At 36.3% G+C, this 17,753-nt stretch overlaps 1 long non-coding RNA gene across 2 annotated transcripts in view; it reads left to right on the plus strand.

Annotated features, from left to right (window-relative positions):
* LOC118767323 overlaps positions 1-16,022 on the plus strand; it is a 32,015-nt gene extending 15,993 nt beyond the window's left edge. Inside the window, exon 3 of one of the 2 annotated variants that reach the window (XR_005003238.1) lies at positions 15,730-16,022. This is a non-coding gene — a long non-coding RNA (uncharacterized LOC118767323). Of the gene's footprint in view, positions 1-8,861; positions 9,532-15,729 lie in introns of those variants that run through there. The other variant, XR_005003239.1, reaches the window with a different exon arrangement.
* Positions 16,023-17,753: the final 1,731 nt, after the last annotated feature.

A 17,753-nucleotide genomic window follows, 5' to 3' on the forward strand; every position in this document is an offset into this window, starting at 1 on the left:
CCAAAAGTAGCAAATGTTACTCCAAAATGTTAATAAGAGGCACTTTTGAATAGCAGCTCTAACTGGAACTGTAAACCTTTGTTGGGGGGTATTGTGAGCTCCTGTGAAGGCAGCAAATTTCAAGGGAGTGCATCAGAGGATAGGGACACTGGGTGTTTAGGGAGGTGGGGATAGTTATGATGTTTTTTTTTCTTTGAAATAAAATATTTAAACAATGTTCAAACATGTGATTAGAATGTTGCTCAAAAGAATTACAAGAAGGAGTCTTCAAGCCAAACTAACCAGTTACTGACGAGAAATTCGCCTGGCAATGATATTGTTTTGCTAAATTAACTATTAAAGGATGGCAAATAATATTGTTTGCTAAAGAAATTTCGAAACCATGGTATAACCAGGTAGTGCTATTAAGTTAGACATGGCCTGGGCCAATAATGGCCGAAACCTATCAAAGTATCAAAGTATCAAAGTAACCGATAATAAATAATAAGGTAAAAGTTTTTATTTTTCTATTACTTTGAAAATTGCTACTAAATCGTGGTTTTGAGCGGGTTGGCTGCTATTTCTAGCATGTAAAAATTACCTATCAAAGGGTAATTTTTCTTTTTTGCTTAAATGTACACTATTTTAAAATATGAATATGTTGTCTATTGATTATTTATACATGTTAGACCACTGGTAGTGATATTTATAATGAATATTTGCTACCCTATATAATGTATCTTATGTATATATACATATATATATATATACACATATACATATACGCACACACATATTAAAGTAATAAAGTTAATGTCTAATCATAGAGTGACCAATGGTTTCGCATCCATAAAGGCTTTGGCCTCGTGAATGTCTCATCAGACTCTCAAGCCAAAGACAATACAACACTTCACCTCTGGGAGGTAGAAACATGCAACAGTCATTTGGTCATCAAAGAATAAATAGTCTCTATGGAGAATGTGACTGAAGACTTTTACTTCATGATCCTCTCGGGACTGTAGGCATAGAAAATGGATTGATGGATGGATGTATGATTCCTAAATTTTAGATACATCTTTATATATATAAATGGCAAAATGTCTGTGTGTGTGTCCTTTATACAAATCCACAATTTGTCATTTAGAGGGCTCACACATTCTATGGTCATTTAAAACTGTCCAAGGGTGGTCGTGCACATCTTTACATTTCTCCAGTCACCCTGCAAAGCCATTAAAAAATTAACAGAAGTGACATTTTTGTGAATTTTCTATCCAAAACCCAATCAAAATGCCCGAAACTTGATATGCCAATTGAATGCCAGCTAGCTGTATGTGATCGGTCGGAGATTTGGACAGTTCTCGGTGTATGTGCCACAGCATGCAGCTGTATATGCATGCACTAGCCCTATGACCCGGCAATGCCGGGTCATAGTCCTAGTTTTAAATAAATAAATAAAACTGTTGAGATTAAAATGTGAACCCAACATAGTGTGATCAGCGAGGAAAAAACATGATTGATGATACACCAAAGCCCAGTATAATTTCAGTGTATAAATATTAGCTTTCTTTCATAATTTCCATTGCAAAAAATTAACCAAAGGGGTAAATATCTAGGCAAAGGCAAAGGCAAAGGCACATGTATGGCTGTGTGATATGAAGCTTGCTTCCCAAACTCATGGTTCTGGGTTCAGTCCCACTGCATGGCACCTTGGGCAAATGTCTTCTACTATAGCTTTTGCCAACAAAGGCCTTGTGAGTTGATTTGGTAGATGGGAAATGTAAAAATCCCTTCATGAATGTGTGTGTGTGTGTATTTCAAATTCGATTTAAGATGTTACCTTCGTAGCATTTTAGATGAAGTTTTACATGCTTAATAATTGACGTGTACTCTTTAATTAGCTTTTATTGATTTCTTTCAGAATATAATTTTGAAGTGTAGAAATCCTTAATTTCAAATAATGGGAAAAGAAGAAATGTGTTTACTTTTATTGCATGAATTCAACCTTGGACATAATGTCCCAAACAGCTGCCAATATCAACAGAGCATGAAGGTGAAGGGTCACAACAGTGGTTTGAGAGATTCCATAGTGAGGATGAGAGCCTTGAAGAACAAGAAGGTAGAGGACGTCCATCCACTTGGTGATCAGCATTTGAAAACAATAGGGGAAACAAAACCCACAACAAAGTGTCAGAGAAATGTCTTCTATTCTTGGTGACTGTAAGCAAATGGAAGGAATGAATGTTCACTCAAGCAAAAATGAGACCTGCACTTGTTAATTGATTGTGGTCAATTCTGCTCCACGACAACACTTGACTGCACATTTCCAGGATGACATTGCAGAAGCTCACACAAACTTGGAATACAAGACCTACCACATCTATCATTTCTCTGATCTTTCATCCACCAACCACCACTTTTTCAAGTATCTAGGCACTTATTTAAGGCAACAATCCTTCCGTTCAAAAAACCGAGGTTGAAGCTGAATTCGAGGATTTCTTGGTATCATAATCTTTGGATTTTTATTGAAGAGGCATAAATGAACTTGTTAATTGATGGAAGAAATGCATAGCTGCTCAGGGATCATATTTTCAGTAATTAGACCTTTGTATAGTTCAGTTTTTCAAGAATATAGACCATTATTTTCTGAACATCTTAATGTGCGTGTGTGTGTGTGTGTGTGTGTGTGTGTGTGTGTGTGTGTGTGTGTGTGTGTGTGCACGTGTGTGTGTGTGTTGTCTGGGTTTGTCCCCTGCCACTGCTTGGCAACCAATGTTGGTGTATTTCTATCCCTGTAACTTAGTAGTTCAGCAAAAGAGACAGATGGAATAAGTATGCGGCTTTAAAAAAATACGTGTATATATAAGTACTGGGAGCGATTATTTGACTAATAATTCTTCACGGCAGTGCTCCAGCATAGCCACAGTCTAATAACTGAAACAAGTAAAAGTTAGAAGATATGTTGAATGGCAAACTATAAGAAAATATGGATAAATTGTACAAAATTAGTTTCTGTTGGATTACAGTAATTTTCTATAGGTTTTCTTTTGTTTGTTTTGTCTAAACATGAGAAGCAGATATTTCTAAAACACCACTTAGTGAAAGGAAGTTCAAAACTACAAAGGGTTGAAGACCTTGTTTTAGTGCAATGGTTCTTAATGAGGGATCTATACAGCCCTTGTGGAGTCCATATACAATTTGATTGTTAAAATTTGTGCAATCACTGTGATCACCGTAACCGACCAGACTATCAGATGTTGCTACCCATTGCTGGTCACAATGCGTTCTGCATTGTTTTAGCCTTCAAATGATGCCACCCCGCTAGCTAAGCAAGCAGGCCAACAGAAGAAAGAGTGAGAGAAAGTTGTGGCGAAAGAGTACAGCAGGGATCGCCATCACCCCCTGCCAGAGCCTCGTGGAACTTTTAGGTGTTTTCGCTCAATAAACACTCACAACACCCAGTCTGGGAATCGAAACCAAGACCCTCTGCCCTAACCACTGGGCTATTGCACTTCCACATTTGTGCAATAAATTGCTTAAATGTCTATAATACACAAAGTATTTTAACAATATTGTTAATACAACAAACGAGATGAGAACAAATATCCGTCGAATGTAAATAATGTAAATAATGTACATAATTCCTCATCTCTTAACTGAAGTTCATTCAAATAAAATAGGAATCAAAGGGGACAATAGGTAAAAAAATGGTTGAGAATCACGAGATTAGAGGTTTAGAGAGAGAAGTCTGAAATAATTTAACTTCAAAATCCAGAGCAAAGAATATTGTATTTTTGGCTCCTGATAATAGACTAAACCTGTGACCCATAGGCCACATGTGGTCCACAGATCACATGTAGTCCACAGGCCACATGTAGCCTGCAGGACTTTCTCAAGTGCATGCTTAATAAAAAAAAAAAGACTTGGAATTTCTTTAGAAGTGCAGCCCACTTGTTGGTGTGTCATGTCCCATGTGACCTGCTTCTTGAAAAAGATTTCTCATGCTTTGACTAAAATATGCCAAAGACAAGAAATTACTGATCTAATGCTCAGCAGTACAAAAATTCTGTCTAGATTAATGTTAGCTTTGTGGAGAGATAAAATTTTACACTGGAGGTCATTTTGGAGTCTTATGTCAGCAGAGATAGAGAGGGTATCAACCATGATATTTATCAGAGGTACTCCTGACATTATGGAAAAAAAAACAAAACAAAAAAAAATTGAATCACAGAAAATCTAATTAAATAATGTTAATGGTATACATGCAGTATAACTGTGTGGTAAAAATTATACTTCCTAATTACATTGCTCTGGGTTCAGTTCAATTGCACAGTACTTTGAGCAAGTGTCCTCTATTAGAGCCCCAGGCTGGCGAAAGCTTTGTAAGTGGAATCCTTAGGCTGTTTACCTTAACCCTTTCGTTACTGTATTTATTTTGAGATGCTCTGTGTTTCTTTCAATTACTTTGAACATAACAAAGAATTTAATAAAATAACTTAGTTATCGTTAAGCTTGTGTTAGGAACATAAATTATGACTAAGGTTTGGTGGAAGATTTTAATTCAAAGCTCATGGAAACAAGACATTTATACTCAGAGCCAGTTTCAGCCAGGTTAGTATCAAATGGATTAAAATTGTTTCTCTATTATATATTTTAACCCTTTCGTTACCGTATTTATTTTGAGATGCTCTGTGTTTCTTTCAATTAATTTAAAATATAACAAAGAATTTAGTAAAATAACTTAGTTATCATTCAGCTAGTTTTAGGAACATTAATTGTGACAAAGGTTTGGTGGAAGATTTTAATTCAAAACTTATAGAAACAAGACATTTGCACTCAGAGCCAGAGCCGGTTACAGCCGGGTTGGTAATGAAAGGGTTAATGGTTGAGTACTTAGTCAGTATCTTAGGGGTATGTGCTTGACTCCTGTGGCTGATGACTGGCAACTTTTTCCTGTCTAATAATGGCAAAATACCCAATTTTATTGCTGTTTTCACAGCCATAATGGGCACTCCATCAGTTATGATGATGAGGTTTTAGTTGATCTGATCAATGGAACTGCCTGTTCATGAAATTAATATGCAAGTGGCTGAGCACACCTCAGACACACATACCTATTTCTTTACTACCCACAAGGGGCTAAACACAGAGGGGACAAACAAGGACAGACAAACGGATTAAGCCAATTACATCGACCCCAGTGCATAACTGGTACTTAATTTATCGACCCTGAAAGGATGAAAAGCAAAGTCGACCTTGGCGGAATTTGAACTCGGAACGTAATGGCAGATGAAATACCGCTATGCATTTCGCCCGGCATGCTAACGTTTCCGGTAGCTCGCAGAATACCTTTAAGGTAGTTCTCAGAGAGATTCAGTGTGACACAGAATATGACAAGACTGGTCTCTTTGGATTACAGGTACAACTCATTTTTGCCAGCTGAGTGGACTGGAGCAATGTGAAATAAAGTGTCTTGCTCAAGGATACAAACTGCCACCAGGAATCGAACTCATGACCTGCGATTGTGAGCTGAATATCCCAACCACTAAGCCGGCTATACTGCATTCAAAATTTACTTTCTTGTCTGTAATATATATATATATATTATATAATCATCATCATCATCATTTAGCGTCCGTTTTCCATGCTAGCATGGGTTGGACGGTTCTACTGGGGTCTGTGAAGCCAGAAGGCTTCATCAGGCCCAGTCAAATCTGGCAGTGTTTCTACGGCTGGATGCCCTTCCTAACGCCAACCACTCCGTGAGTGTAGTGGGTGCTTTTTACGTGCCACCCCCACTGGTGCCAGACAGAGCTGGCAAACGGCCACGACGGATGGTGCTTTTTATGTGCCACCGGCACGAGGGCCAGGCGAGGCTGGCAACGGACACGAATATATATATATATATATATATATATATATATATATATATCTGTGCGCACACACGTATGTGTGTGTGTAAAGCACCAGGCTTTAAAAGAAAATAGGTATCGGGATGGGGGTGGGGTTATTTGTTCAGCTACAACTTTCAAGGCAGTGCCCCCAGCATGGCTGCAGTCCAATGTCTCAAATAAATAAATGATGAAAGACAGAACATGGTATAAATATATATGTATGTGTGAGTGTGTATGTGTTTGTGTGAATGTAACAGTAAGGTGTCTAATACTTGCATCAGTGGAAACGGTCTTCCATATCCAGTGAGTCTTCCATATCCAGTAAGTTTTGCAATATTTGGCACAACACCTTTTGTTTCTTATCTATTACTTGTTTCAGTCAGTGGACTGTGGCAATGCTGGGAGACTGTCTTGAAGGATTTAAAAGCTCCAACATCTGGCAACTGATTTGGTAGACACCCACAAGATCATCCACCATCTTTCCAACAACAACCTTGGGCACCTTTTTGAATTCCATACATCAAACACTCATCATCATCATCATCATCATTTAACATCCGCTTTCCATGCTAGCATGAGTTGGACGATTTGACTGAGGACTGGTGAACCAAACTCCAATCTGATCTGGCAGAATTTCTACAGTTGGATGCCCTTCCTAACGCCAACCACTGAGAGTGTAGTGGGGGCTTTTATGTGCCACCCGCACGAGGGCCAGTTTGGTGGAACTGGCAACGGTCACGCCCAAGTGGTGCTTTTTATGTACCACCTGCACAGGAGCCAGTCCAGTGGCACTGGCGACGACCTCGCTCAATATTTCACATGCCACCAGCACGAGTGCTAGTTAGGCAATGCGGTAACGATCACGCTCGAATGGTGTGTTTAATGTGCCATCGGCACAAAGGCCAGCTTGTTGCTCTGGCAACGATCTCACTCGTATGGTACTCTTAGCGCTCCACTAGCAACGGATGCCAGTCACCGAGTTTGATTTCGACTTCGATTTCGATTTCAACTCATGGGAACTAAAAAGGTTGACAATGGGGAGGGCATCTAATCATAATACACTACATCAGAAAGTCTCACCCGGCTCATGCTAACAAAATCAAAAAACAACACAACACCCATGACTTTCAGAAACATATTTTCGCACTTAGAATTGCTGAAGCATGGAATAAACAACTCACATCAGTTGTTAGTTGTCGAGACACTACATCCTTCAAAACTTCCATGCTTCCTGAAATTTACCAACAGTAAACCTGATGCTCCACCGGATCTTTTCGGTTTGAACGGCAGTTTTTTAAAATAATTTCCACGTAATTAAACACTTTTAAACTTCGTATACTGGTAGAATGTGTTTATAAAACATCTTTTTCTCTTGGCTTTATTGAGAAAATTCAATAGTTTGTAAGATATTTGTTGTTTTTTTTTTCTTCAATTTCTGCAATTTCAACCAATCAATGACGTCTATTTTAGGTGAAAACATTCTGTGCCGTATGAATATGTCCCTCGTTTAAGAAACAGATTGGGTTTATATACATTTGTGAAGAAAAAAAGATACCCTTCCCCCCACCCCTAACCCTAATCCAGATTGAAATGCAATAGATCGATACTAGGGTCATAATTATGGGTGACAATTTCATATGACGCCGCTAGAAAAAAACTGCCATTCAAACTGAAAAGATCCGCCCCACCTTTATGTTTCTTCTTTTTTTAAAGACTCATTCACTGTTCACCTTCCATGCATCTTCTATCTCCTGTTCATGCAGTTTTGCTTACTTTCTCTGATGAGTTGTAGTGCACCTGAGCACTGTATGCAACAAGTTCATTATTATAAACTGACCCCAGTACTCATTTTTTAAATGCTCACTATTTATTCTATAGATCTCTTTCATCAAGCCACTAAGATAAAGGGATATAAACAAACCAATGCTGGTTGTCCAGCAGTGGTAGCAGACAAACACAGTCACAAAAACGCACTCACGCACACATATTCATATATATATAATGGGCTTCTTTCGGTTCTCATCTACTAAATCTTTTCTCCAGGCTATAGTCAGCCCAGGGTTACCGTAGAAGACATCTACGTAAGGTGCTATACAACGGGATTGAATCCCAAAATGTATGACCAGGAAGCATTTCACAAAAGGCCTGGTCTTGGTCATCCATGTCATTGATCCAGGAATATTTGGTTTGACTCTTGGCCTCAGATCAGTCTTGATTTAGTAGACTTGTGAACAAACCCCACCCTTACTAATGTATAACAAACTTTCCAACCCTATTACACAAGATGGTAAGTCATAACCACCACCATCATGATCTCAATCATCATTATCACTGCTGTCGTCGTCCTCATTGATGTCAATGTCATTGTCATCATCACCATCATCACTATCATCAACCACCATCATCATCATCATCATCATCATCATCATCATCATCATCATCATCATCTTCATCCTTTAATATTCTTTTATTCTTTTATTTGTTTTAGACATTTGACTGCAGCCATGCTGGAGCACAACCTTTAGTTAAACAAATCAATTCCAGGACTTATTCTTTGTAAGCCTAGTACTTATTCTATCGGAGTCTTTTGCCGAACCGCTAGATTACAGGAATGTAAACACACCAGCATCGGTTGTCAAGCAATGTTGGGGGACAAACACAGACACACAAAAACACACACACACATCTATGATGGGCTTCTTTCAGTTTCCATCTACCAAACTCACTCACAAACCTTTAGTTGGTCCAAGGCAAATATAGAATATACCCAAGTTGCCATGCTGTGGGACTGAACCTAGAACCATGCGGTTGTTAAGCAAGCTACTTACCACACATCCACTCCTGTGTTGAGTTTTTTTTTTCCATGCTGGAATGAGCTGGGTAAGACTTTCTGATGTAGTGTATTATGATTGGATGCCCTCCCTATTGCCAACCCTTTTAGCTCCCTGTACATTAGACTGAGTTTTTAAAAATTTATTTTATTGCTTTTAGAGGGATCAAAACATTGGAAGAATGGAAAGCAAGGTTGCCCTCATGCAGGATTTGAACTCAGAATGCAGGAAGCCATGACTTTTCCCTCCTAAGGAAGTACAAGCACTTTGACATATCCATATACGCATAACAGTCTTTAGTTTCCACCTACTAAATTCGCGCACAAGACTTTGTGAGTCGACTTAGTGGCTCTCCTGAAGTAATATTTGAAGACATTTGCTTTAGGTACTCTGTAGTGGGACTGAACCTGAAACCATGTGGTTTAAGGAGCAAACATCTTACTCACACAGCCGTGTCTTTGCTTTATAAATGTCACAAAGAATTCATCTGATTTTCTAATACTGCTACCAATGATACAGCCCTCTAGCTTGTCTGTTCTTGCCAGACCATCCAACCCGTGCTGGCATGGAAAAAAGGGACATTAAATGATAACAGTGATGATGATGATGATGATGATGATGATGACAATGATGATGATGACGATGACGATGACAATGATGATGGTTGTGGTGGTGGTGGTGATGAGGATGATGATGATGATGAATAGATTCTTTAAGTTAACGTTGCATCTTCCACATGGCAATATTAAAAATAAACAACAAAAAAAATCATTCTGGAACTGTAACTTAGAATGTTACTTTGATTACATATTTCAAATAACAGTTTCTTTCCCCTCTTTCTTTTCTTCTTTCTTCATTTCTTATTGATTGCATTTTATTTATCTATTTGTTTGTTTGTTTGTTTGTTTCTTTGTTTATTTTAGTCTCCAATTTAAAAATTTTTTTAATATTATCTTTTTACCAGTTTGGTTTCAGTTTGGTAGTATCTTATTTTGAAAATTTACCTTTGTACTTTAAGGAGAATGTCAAATAAAACAAAATTGCTCCAAAAGAAAATTGGAGAGTTAAAACAATATAAATAAATAAATAGGCAAATAAATAAATGAATAAAAACAAAATAAATAAAACCAAAAAAATAATTCATTGAAGAATTCTATATATGGAAAATAGTTTTGATTCTTCTGTTATTGTTGTAGTTGTTGTCATCGCTGTTGCTGCTGTTGTTGTTGTTTGTTACTGTTTGTCAATTTTATTTTCTGTCAAACTATCTTTTTTTTTTGGTTCATTTGTTATTGTTCGTTTGATGATAAACATATAAAAGTATTTTGATAATGAAAATAACTAACATCTGCTACATTACATCAGTGACTTTTGAAAAAAAAAACATGAAATTGGATTAAAGAGAGGGAAAAAGGAAAAGGAAAATTGACGATTGAATTTTGTTTTGAATTACCTATAGTTCTTGGGAATGTTGTTGTTATTCATGTTGTTGTTTAGTCTCAAGTTAGAATTGACTGAGCACATCTATAACCGGTTTCAGTCATGAACATCTTATTTTTTAAAATATTTTCTTTTGCTGGTTTCAGTCATTGGACTGCAGCCATACTGGGGTACAAACTTGAATGGTTTAGTTAAACAAATCAATCTCAGCATTTATTTATGTCTGGCATTAATTCCATTGGCCACTGCTAAGTTACTGAAATAAAACATAAACAAACAAACACTAGTCGTCAAATAGTGATGGGGACAAACAGGCACAATTTCACAAAAACACACACATGTACAGACGCATGGATCAGTGGTTAGAGCGTTGAGCTTACAATCATGAGGTTGTGAGTTCAAATCCCAGATCGAGTTGCGTATTGTGTTCTTGAGCAAGACACTTTATTTCATGTTCCTCCAGTTCACTCAGCTGTAGAAATGAGTTGCAACGTTACTGGTGCCAAGCTGTATCTGCTGTTGCCTTTCCTTTGGATAACATCAGTGGTGCAGAGAGGAAAAGTTGGTATGCATGGCCGACTGCTGGTCTTCCATAAACAACCTTGCCTGGACTTGTGCCTGGGAGGGTAAATTTCTAGGTGCAATCCCATGGTCAGTCATGACCGAAGGGGTCTCAGCACACACACACACACACACACACACACACACATATGAAGAATAAGAAAATGGAGATGGTTAATAAGAGTTTATTATCAACAAAAATTAATCATTATCTCTTCCAGCTGTTTCATTTAAGCACAGTGAAATAAAAAATATTAAAATCATATTTCTGAACTTAATCTCATCAGAGTGGGAAAGCATTTACCCTTGAAAATATTAGGTATTGAACCAGTATTTCTTGGATGATACCATCCATTTTATGAGGCTATTACAGCCTCTATTTGAATTTCATATATATATAATATATATATATATATATATATATATATGTATATATAAATGGATGAATGAATTATCCTTTGTTTACCGTTAACATGGAAAATTCAATAAACAGTTACCAGGGTAGCAAAATTCACGCAAATAACACGGATGAAGCGATCTATTCAAAGGTAGAAACTCCGGGTTAATGTGCAGTAATTTGTGTAGTATAAGTAAATAAATGGAGTTGAACGAAGATGTTATAAAAATTCTTTTACTTTCGACATATGTTTCGAAGACAATATGGTTTTATTCCAAAGGAATAAACGGTGTAAAATGCAATCTTCTCATCAGGAAAGAAAGAGAACCTTATCTCAACGAGACATTATAACAATTACAATGACTGCCTAAATGATAAACAGAATGTTATTAAATACACCATTTATTCCTTTGGAATAAAACCATGTTGTCTTCGAAACATATGTCAAAAGTAAAAGAATTTTAATAACATCTTCGTTCAACTCCATTTATTTACTTATATGTATATATATATATCACTGTCACCGTGACCGACCAGGCTATCAGATGTGGCTACACATTGCTGGTCACAATGTGCTTCACATTGTTTTAGCCTTCAAATGACACCACCCCACTGGCTAAGCGAGAAGGCCAACAGAAGAAAGAGTGAGAGAAAGTTGTGGCAAAAGGGTACAGCAGGGTTCCCCATCACACCCTGCCAGAGCCTCATGGAGCTTTAGGTGTTTTTGCTCAATAAACACTCACAATCAAAACTGGGAATCGAAACTGTGATCCTATGACCGTGAGTCCACTGCCCTAACCACTGGGCCATTGTGCCTCCATATATATATATATATATATATATATATAGTAATAAAATAGGGTAAAACTCAATTAATTTCACCAAGTGGGTGGGAAGGGGTTGCTGACACGAACTTTCATTCACACTTTCAATTTAGTGATACTGGTAACGGTTTTAGCTCGCTCTGATACCGAGTTGAGATGATGCCTTCTAGTATCTCGAAATTTAATATACAATTATTCATAATTGTAGTGTCCTACGCTGATGAGAGAAGAAGTTGGGTAAGACATAATTATCTAATTCTTATGCTTTCCTAAAACTTAATCTCGAAACGTACGTCCGTAGGTGACTTAAAATTATATGATAGATTGCTGTCATTTCTTTCTCTCTTGCCTGTTTGTGTTTGCCTTTCAAGTGCTGTGGTTTTACTGAGATCTCCCTTTTAGTAGAAAGAATAGCTATAACTCTTTGACTGCTATTTCTAAATTCGGTGTGTGGTGAGGCAAATCGTTGCTAAACCCTTAATTACTTAGTATTACTTAAACTTTCCTCGAACGAGGCTTTTACATGCCGAAATCTACTTGGTGAAATTAATTGATTATTCCAAATTAATTAGTTTTACCCTATTTTATTACTGATAGCCATATTTCATCCCAGTAAATGACCGCAACATCTTGTCTTGGCTACACGCGGGTGGGAAGGGGTTGCTGACATGAACTTTCATTCACACTTTGAATTTAGTGATACTGGTAACAGTTTTAGCTCGCTCTGATACCAAGTTGAGATGATGCCTTCTAGTATCTCGAAATTTAATATACAATTATTCATAATTGTAGTGTCCTACGCTGATGAGAGAAGAAGTTGGGTAAGACATAATTATCTAATTCTTATGCTTTCCTAAAACTTAATCTCGAAACGTACGTCCGTAGGTGACTTGACTTAAAATTGTATGATAGATTGCTGTCATTTCTTTCTCTCTTGCCTGTTTGTGTTTGCCTTTCAAGTGCTGTGGTTTTACTGAGATCTCCCTTTTAGTAGAAAGAATAGCGATAACTCTTTGACTGCTATTTCTAAATTCGGTGTGTGGTGAGGCAAATCGTTGCTAAACCCTTAATTACTTAGTATATATATATATATATATATATATATATTATATATATATATATATATATATATATATATATATATATTATATATATTAGTATATATATATATAGTGTAAACAGACTTAGCGGTTATAATAACCAAGGGATAAAATATCCGTATATACTATCGGTATCCGTTACCCTGTTATCCCCAGGAGTTGATGTGCAGGCACACTATGCATTTAGAGTGCAGGTAACAACAGGATAAAGAGAGTTTATCAGAAAGCAAAATACAAATAATCAGAAAATGGAGAAAACCTTACGTTGACAATCGCATTGATTGGGCAACATTTGTAGCTTATTTCTAATACAAAGCGTGATATAACATGCTTTGCATTAAAAATTAAGCTATAAACGTGATCCAATTGATGTGTTTGTTAATGTGAGGCTTTCTCCATTTTCTGATTTTCTATCTATCCATCTATCTATCTCTTTTTACTCTTTTTACTTGTTTCAGTCATTTGACTGCGGCCATGCTGGAGCACCGCCTTTAGTCGAGCAAATCGACCCCGGGACTTATTCTTTGTAAGCCAAGTACTTATTCTATCGGTCTCTTTTGCCGAACCGCTAAGTAACGGGGACGTAAACACACCAGCATCGGTTGTCAAGCAATGCTAGGGGAACAAACACAGACACACAAACACACACATGCATATATATATATATATATACATATATACGACGGGCTTCTTTCAGTTTCCGTCTACCAAATCCACTCACAAGGCATTGGTCGGCCCGGGGCTATAGCAGAAGACACATGCCCAAGATGCCACGCAGTGGGACTGAACCCGGAACCATGTGGTTGGTTTGCAAGCTACTTACCAAACAGCCACTCCTGCGCCTATCTTTTTATTTTTATTTAAAAAAATTTTTTATTTTATTTTTTTTTGTTCTTTTCTTCCCTTTTATGATCCCTCTTGATCGAAAACCTACGCCACCCACCTTTTTTTTTGTTTCTTTTGTTTTTTGTTTTTTTCATCCCCCAAAAGAAAAGCTCTACCTTGTAACTTGTCCCATCTGTATGCAGCCCTGTGTGGTAAATAAAGAAACTTATCTATCTATCTATCTATCTATCTATCTATCTATCCATCCATCCATCCATCCACCCATCCATCTATCTATTTATCTATCTATCTATCTATCTATCTATCTATCTATCTATCTATTTAAAAAAAATTTTTTTTTTCCTCTCCCCCTTTTTTTAACCCCCCTTTTTTTTGTCCTCTTTCTCTCCTTTTACGATCCCTTTTGATCGAAACTCCCCCCTCCTTTTTTTTTTTTTTTTTAACCTTCAAAAGAAAAGCTCTACCTTGTATTTTGTTCTATCTGTGTGCAGCCCTGTGTGGCTAATAAAGAAACATATCTATCTATCTGTCTGTCTGTCTATCTATCAATCTATTTAAATATCTATCTATCTATCTATCTATCTATCTATCTATCTATCTATCTATCTATCTATCTATCTATCTATCTATCTAACTATCCATCCATCCATCTATCCATCCATCCATCCATCCCTCCATCTATCTATCTATCTATCTATCTATCTATCTATCTATCTATCTATCTATCTATCTATCTATCTATCTATGTATCTATCTATCTATCTATCTATCTATCTATCTATCTATCTATCTATCTATCTATCTATCTATCAATCAATCTATCTATCGATCTATCTATCAATCAATCTATCTATCGATCTAACTATCAATCCATCTATCTATCTATCTATCTATCTATCTATATCTATAGCTATCTCTCTCTCTCTCTCTCTCTCTCTCTCTCTATAATATATATATATATATATATATATATAGATAGATAGTTTTAGATAGATAGATAGATAGATAGATATAGATAATAGATAGATATATAGATAGATAGATAGATAGCTAGATAGATAGATAGATATAGATATAAACTGTACCAGTTTTGTGTGTCCCACAAGAGAAGTTGATGCTAGATATGTTAAACATTGTGATTAACATTATATTCTAGTATATTCCATCTTCTGTCTTTCATTTGTTATCTCTCCCTCTCTCTCTCTATATATATATAAATAGATAGATAGATAGATAGATAGATAGATAGAAGATATAAGTATGGTGATGCAAATAAGAAAAGTTGAACTCAAATCATGACCATAGGTATATATTTTTTATTACTATTTTCTGAAGTGGCAGAGTGACTCAAGGGACCAAGAGTTTTGAGCATTAGTATTTATCAAACTCTTTGATAAGTGCTAACACACAAAATATACACACATACACTCACACACACATTTATATATATATATATATATATATATATATATATATATATATATATATATATATATATATATATATATTCATATACATATGTGTGAGTGTGTGTGTGTATAAATAAACATTTAACAAGCAAAGTAGCTAGTTAGAAACCTCAATAAGAGATGGAGTTAGTAACTATACTGAGAAATAATGTTTATTGTCATTTCAACATGGCTGTTCAGCATTACTACTTCTTCTTTAATCCTAGGAAGAGCCTCTTCCCGCTCTGGTTATTGATGCAATCTGCACCCAATATACAGGGTGTCCATAAAGTCCCTTTACAATTTAAAAAAATTATTACAAAGGCAGTTGATGAGATATTTTAACCAGATTTGTTTTATTTTAGTAATTGTTTATTAAAGTTTTTATTGATATTAAATTTTTGTGTTTCAGATACTCTGTTGATGGAAGGGAACTGATTCACTGAATCAGTTCCTCAATCAAACATTTCCAGGCTGATAGATGGAAAAGAATGGGCCAATTCCATGGCCACCGCGTTCGCCAGATATCACTCCATTGGACTTCTTTTTATGGGGTTATGTAAAAGATATCATGTATCAAACAAAGATTTGGGACATTGCTGACTTGAAGCAAAGTATGCCATTGCCACCATTGATGAGGCTATCCTACAGCAAACATGGCAAGAAATCGAGTACCGTCTTGATGTGCTTCGCGCAACTAATTGAGGTCTATTAAATAACAGTTAAAAAAACTTAATAAATAATTATTTCAATAAAACAAATCTGGTTAAGATATCTTGTCAACTGCCTTTGTAATAAAATTATAAAATTGTAAAGAGATTTTATGGACACCCTGTATATTACAAGCAGGGGAGTGAATCCATACCATCAGACTGGCTGTCACTAGGTTTTCAATATAGTGTGAGCCGGAGCAAATTCTTGCTATCTCTAATGGTTGGGTGTTCACCATTGAACATGGACACAAGTAACCTGAAACTGTTTAGACTGGTGATTCCATCATCTGCTAGAAGATGTTAGGTGTTTACTTCCCTGCTTGCAATATATACCAGGGCAGACTAAATTGATAATCAGCTGGGGGAGGTTCTTCCTGAGGTTAAAATTGGTCGTATATATATGTGTATATATATATACATTATATATATATATATCTATATAATATATATATAGATATAATATATATATATAATATATATAATTAAGGGCTAAAGAGGGTTTTCTAAAGCCAAATACACCTGTTTTTCCTTTGCTGTAGAGTAAGGGACTTCATCCTATATTGCTTATTATATATATATATATATATATATATATATATTATAGATATATATATAATATAATATATATATATATAATATATATATTATTCAATTATATATGCATATGTTCATATTCGTATATATATATATATATTATACGAATATGAACATATGCATATATAATTGAATATATATATATATGTATATAAATTTCTTTATTGCCAACAGGGGTCTAAACATAGAATGGACAAACAAGGACAGACAAAGGGGTTAAGTCAATTACATCAACCTCGGTGCGTAACTGGTACTTTTCCTTGTTGCAAAAATGAATAATGAATAACTCCCTTTGCAGACCACCATACAGAGACCACTAACTTTTTAGGGTACACACACACACACACACACACACACACACATACACATATACAATGGGCTTCTCCCAGTTTCTGACTACCAAACCTGTTTGCTATTCTTTTGTTGATGGCTGGCATTACAGTGGAAAACACTTGCACGATGTGCTTCACAGCAGTACTGAGCCTCGATCCACATAGCTGGGAAGCAAGCTTCTTTACCATAAAGCCATGCCTGCATTTGGCTGTGAAAGTCCCACCTCATGAATCTCCCCATCTAATCTGTGCTACGATGGAAGAACAGGGATTAAACAATGAAGCAAACGAAGGAATGCATATTCAAGATTGTCCACTCTTTTACTCTCTTTTACTTGTTTCAGTCATTTGACTGCGGCCATGCTGGAGCACTGCCTTTAGTCGAGTCGAGCAAGTCAACCCCAGGACTTATTCTTTGTAAGCCCAGTACTTATTCTATCTCTTTTGCCGAACTGCTAAGTTACGGGGACGTAAACACACCAGCATCGGTTGTCAAGCAATGTTGTTGTTGGGGGAGGGGGAACAAACACAGACACACAAACACATACACACACATACATATATATATATACATATATACGATGGGCTTCTTTCAGTTTCCGTCTACCAAATCCAAGCTATAGTAGAAGACACTTGCCCAAAGTGCTACGCAGTGGGACTGAACCCGGAACCATGTGGTTATCAAGCTACTTACCACACAGCTACTCCTATGCCTATCTTCTCTTCAGGTGATGTCGAAAAGAAAGCATCTAATAAAAGAGCCAGTAGAGGACTTAAGGGAGACCTCTAAGTAGTCA

Source organism: Octopus sinensis, linkage group LG20, assembly GCF_006345805.1.
Source record: "Octopus sinensis linkage group LG20, ASM634580v1, whole genome shotgun sequence".
Taxonomy (NCBI): Eukaryota; Metazoa; Mollusca; class Cephalopoda; order Octopoda; family Octopodidae; genus Octopus; species Octopus sinensis.